Consider the following 6,000-nt stretch of genomic DNA (forward strand, 5'->3'; position numbering starts at 1 on the left):
AGCAACAATTTAGTAAGTTTTGATTATATCTAAAACATTGAGTAATAACTGGTATTTTTTAATTATATGTATTCCATTTATATTTTTATTACTTATATTGATTTACATTTATTGAAAAGAAATTCATTGGTCGATTGGAATAGTAATGTTTAATGCAAAGAGTAATTTTTTCTTAATTGATTTTTTAATTTGTAAAATTTATAAGTTATTCACTAATGTTCAAAATGATTGTGGTGTTTTTGAACATATTAGTTTTTCATTCATTAATTAATAAAATTAATTAAATAATCGGGTTTAAAGGCATTAGCAGAATGACATCCTTTCCCGTAACCGCGGAGTCATCCTGCGTTGGCCTATAATGCTGACTCTACATTAGCTGCGCAAACGTGTACGTGAACGTGCTGACGTCACAATGTTATTCAAATGGGTGACGTCAGCACGTTCACGTTCACGTACACGTTTACGCAGCCAATGTAGAGTCAGCATTATGCTGACTCTACATTGGCTGCGCAAACGTGTACGTGAACGTGCTGACGTCACAATGCTATTGCAAATGTGTGACATCACACGTTAACGTTATAACGTACCGCGTAACGTACCTATTCTGGTCTCAGCTATACAAACTGGCCCATTGTAAAACCGACTAATGGGTGACGTCACACGTTCACGTACACGTTTGCGCAATTAATGTAGAGTCAGCATAATATTGCGACTGAAGCGCCTTTTTCTAAAGAGAACGAAAACTGCTTTGCACGTTATTGTTGTGTGTGGTAATATAAGGACAAGAAGAAGATTCGTTTGTGTTGTCTGTCGTAGGTAAGTTTTTACAAAATAACAATTTTCTTAATATTTGAAAAAAGGGTACGAGTGACTGTAACCGCAAACTTGTTGAGTTCACCCCATTCGGCTTCTATATGTATAACCTCCACCTGAAAGCTTCTTGAACATTCCCGTCTGCATGCAATATTTTCAAGGTGGCCTGATTATATTAGGATTCAGTTTATTCTGCGGACATTTTTATAAAATCGCCTTGTAAGTGAGAGAAGTTTCATTTTTTATTTACATTTCTGCATGCGTATTCTTAACCCACAAGTGACCGAAAACGCTGAGTTTATGGAAACAACTGTGTTGTTACCCATAAGCGTAGCTTGGAAGCCACTAGTCGTTTCGTCCCGGTCCCCACTACTGGACTCATCAGTAAGGCTGCGTAGTGGGAAACCTGCCTTATACGACCATGGGGAAGTGAGAGTTGGATCGTGTATATATGCTACACGCCAAGCAACATCTACACTTGTGAGAGAGCACCTGGGTATTGACCAATGGCAGAGACATCCATTGGCCAACCCCCACATACTCCCCCCCTAGTATCATCGAAGTAGATGATACGATTGGTTAAAGGAGCTGGAACGAAAGGAAAATTGAAAAGTCGTACGGAAAGTACGTATCAGAAGGATAGTTTTTGTTAAAGAGAGAGACGGAGCGCGTTGCGAGCGAGGGACAGTGAAGGCATCTGTTTTACAGTGCTCACCGCTTCGTGACAAGGTGCGAGGAAAGGTGCGAGAGCAGTGTGAGCGACCCCTAAACTCGAGCATCAATCGCATTCGTCGCAGAAGAATTGCACACGAAGCGGCCCGTCGGCGGTCACCAATATGGAAACAACTGTGTTGTTACCCATAAGCGTAGCTTGGAAGCCACTAGTCGTTTCGTCCCGGTCCCCACTACTGGAGTCATCAGTAAGGCTGCGTAGTGGGAAACCTGCCTTATACGACCATGGGGAAGTGAGAGTTGGATCGTGTATATATGCTACACGCCAAGCAACATCTACACTTGTGAGAGAGCACATGGGTATTGACCAATGGCAGAGACATCCATTGGCCAACCCCCACAAGTTGTTGCGAGTGCCGCCCCCCTCTCTATAAAATACTGGTGGGACTTTCCAGATATATTCGCTTTGTTTCTCTGGCCGACAAGAATCGCAATATATTCTTTTTCCTTCTGCCTTTCTATTTTATTGACCACTATCCACTCAAATGGCAGTGACAGTTTTATTGTAAGTCCTCGCTTAAAGGGTTACAATAACTACAAACTTTTCTGTGTGTAGCATTTGTGTTTTATAATGAAAGTGTTTCTTTTAATTTATAGTTAATATTTATAGTAAACATTTATAATAAAACTTAAATTAAATTTATTACTATTGTTTATATACTATTTTTAATAATGACACTGTTATTTATTATATGAAAAGATTAACATTAATTGCGATTGTTGAATTTTTAGAGAAAGACTGATTTTATTTTTTAAAGATAAAATGTCTTTAAATTTAAAAGAAAATAAATTTTTCTTTTGCAAAGAAAATGATATCATTTTATTAATAAAATGGAATCTATGAATTTATTAATAAAATAGATATCTTTTGCGAAATAGTGAAAATTAACTTAATTACAAAAATCACCCCTGTCTTATTGTACAACATAAATAAGTGAAATTTTGCAGGTCTTTGTTTTTAAATAATTTTTTTCCGAAATATTTAGTTTTTTGATAAAATTGAAAAAAATTTGACACAATAACTTTATTGTATTAATGGGAGTAAACTAAATTATTAAACACGAGTAATGCATTATATATTGCTAATACATTATTTTATGAGAGGAATATATTTTTAAATGAAATATTAAGATTTGGTAAATATTTATTTGGTTTTAATATATTTCTTTAATGTATACTAAATAAACAGGTAAATGACTGAAGTGTTTCAATTAATTTTTTTTGTATAATATTACTTATTCAGGTAAAAGTCAGATTTTTTTTCTTGAAATTGGTAGGCACCCTGTTATTTATTATTATTATTATTATTATTAATAGAACAATTGGGTTTAACTATAAAGTAGCTAAGTCCTAGCTAATTTCTTTTTCGTGTAGTATTCCCTATTGAAAATCCCTGTACAAGATCTTGTACAAGAAAATGTACATGTTCAGCAGCTGAACTTGTACCTGTTCTGGTAAGAACATGTACAAGATCTTGTACAAAAATATATTTAATATTTGTATGCAAGAAAATGTACAAGAACATGTACATTTTCTCGTACAGGTTCATTTATGTCTTCGTTTAATAAAAATTAAAAACTTTAAAGGCTGCGCAGTAGTTTTCTTAGGACTTTACAGCTGCGCAATAATTTTTGGCATGCTTAAGTAAAAAGTTTTAATAATTATAAATTATTAAATCTCAAATTTAAAAAAAAAAATTTTTTTTGATGAACTTGTACAAGAACATGTACAAGAAAATGTACATTTTCTTGCATACAAATATTAAATATATTTTTGTACAAGATCTTGTACTTGTTCTTACCAGAACAGGTACAAGTTCAGCAGCTGAACATGTACATTTTCTTGTACAAGATCTTGTACAGGGTTTTTCAATAGGGTTTAGTATTGTAATATATTAAAATCCCAGTTCCGGTGTAAATATACCTCGCAGCGCGTAATGGCCATCTCACAATATGAGTTTTCCTATGTGAACGTCTGTCGTGACGCGTTGCCACTCACATTTAGCATTGAAATACATCGAGTCTGGGCGTCGCTTCAAACTTAATGTAGAATACCGATTAATGTACGAATTAAAAAAAAAAATTACAACACAAAAATATTTTTTGTAAATTAATTTATTAAAAATAATATAATTTAATTAGCATAAATGATAATTATTATTTTAATTATTCATTATTAATAATAGTTTATATATTCGAAATTAAATTAACTATTATAATTATAATAGACAAAATAAAAATAAAACGTTTTAAACCCAGAAAATATTTTTACAAGAATGCATCATAATTTTCTATCTTAAAATTAGCTTATGTGGTTTTATGAGAAATAACATGTGTTTTAATTTCTCAAAACAAGAAAATATGGATTTATCAACTTTTGGAAAATTACTTCTCAAATTCAGTTGAAAATTTATTTGCTTAAGATAAAAAAGTTTTACTTTTTTGTAGACTTTTTATATTTGTATAAAAAATCGTGAATATTACAATTCCGAGGTAATTCGATTTTCCTAAAAGTGGTTCAAATAAGAGTTTATCCTAGACTCTAAATATAAATTCTTTATTCTCAAAACCAGTATTTTGACACTTAACTTTGAATCATTGTAACTTTGCGAATTTTTCATCTAGAAGGGCCGAGACCACTCAAAATGTTCTTTTAACAAGGAATTTGCCTATACAGTAGAATCTCGGTTATCCAAGGTAATGTGGGGAAGTGGCACCTCGAATAAGCGAAAACTCTAATAACACGAAAAAAACCTAAAATTCAAAAATTTTAGTAATTTTGTTTATGTATTTAATGTGCTATAAAGAAAATTAATCGCAAATGTATATGGGGTTAAAAGCGAACTAACTGAAAAAAAGTTGATCGGATCGGGCTGTAACTTGCACATAGTTTACCCCTAGGGGTAAGTAATTCAACCACGAAGTATTGTTAGGTTTTTTCAACAACTGTGAAAAAAAAATTTCAAAAAATTCAAAAATTGACCCATTTTTCTGAAAATCAAAAATTTTGTTGACTTTTTTTAAGTTTGGTCTTTTTATTTTTTTAATTATTTCTTTTTTGAAAGCTAAAAATGTGTATTTTCACCACAAAAAATATTGAGATGGCCTTTTTTGTTATTTTTGAGATATTAGTTAATTAATTAATTAAGGTTAAAAAAATGATATATTTTTTAAAAAAAGTTATCGTAATTCTGACGTTGCTAAAGGAAAGTTGACAAAATTCCGCATCCAACGAGCCCTATATAAAGTACTTTGGGTTAGTGGATTGTTAATAAACAATTGGCTAACATGGCAATTGTTTATAAAAAATCCTCTAATCCAAAATAGTCCATATAGGACTTGTTGGATGCGAAATTACGTTAGCTTTCAATGGGTACCTTTAGGATTGCAATAACTTTAATTATTTGTAAAATATTTCATTTTTTATGAACATTAATTAATTAATTAATATCTCGAAAATAACAAAAAAGGACATCTCAATATTTTTTGTGGTGAAAATACACATTTTTAGCTTTAAAAAAAATAAATATAAAAAATAAAAACGACCGAATTTAAAAAAAAATTTGGAAAAGGTTTAATTTTCAAAAAAGGGTCAAAATTTGAATTTGTTGAAATTTTTTTTGGACCATTCGAAAGAGCAGGCAAAAACCTTTCGAAAACATACAGGGAAAATTTTTTTTCTTCTTTCTGTTTAAAAGTTACAAAAAAGTTTTCAAAAAAATTCAACCCCCTCTCTCGCCGACAGTTTCTGAAAAAACTTAACAATACTTCGTGGTTAAATTACTTACCCCTAAGGGTAAACTATGTGCAAGTTACAGCCCGATCCGATCAACTTTTTTTTCAGTTAGTTCGCTTTTAACCCCATATAAAAGTTGAACTATAATAAACGTAGATTAACTTTTGGGTAAAATTATTGTTAATGCATATGGTCAAAATCGCGGACTGTTACGTTACATTTCCAAGCACTTTTTAACGTCAATTTCCCCAAAAGTGCATGGAATTAAAATATTTTAATATTTATTATTCATGCATCTAAAACTTGACATCCGTAGTAACATTTTCTATTAATATAAATTTTTCTGTACACCTTGTTATTTAAGAGTTATGAACGCCTCAAATAGACTGTTACGTTACATTTTTACTGTATATATAATTCTAATAATGCGAAAGTGTACTCTTTTCATGCGGATGTCCACATATATTCAAATTACAAATCAATATAATTTCTTACTTTTTGTTTAGAAAGCTTTGCACATTTTTCAATTCTAGAAAATTAAAAAACATTTGCCCATTTACGAATGTTATATGAGAGTGATTCATATCACATTTCTGCGTGTATAATGCATGTATTCTTAATTTTCAGATTAAAACGATGGAGGAAAAAGAATGTGCTGACAGCTTAAACAGTACTCCTTGTACATCAGGTAGATTTCAGTATTCTTTTGCATATACTATT

Source organism: Leptopilina boulardi, unplaced genomic scaffold (assembly GCF_019393585.1).
Source record: "Leptopilina boulardi isolate dan_hultmark-lab unplaced genomic scaffold, ZJU_Lbou_2.1 LbouV2_89, whole genome shotgun sequence".
Lineage (NCBI taxonomy): Eukaryota > Metazoa > Arthropoda > Insecta > Hymenoptera > Figitidae > Leptopilina > Leptopilina boulardi.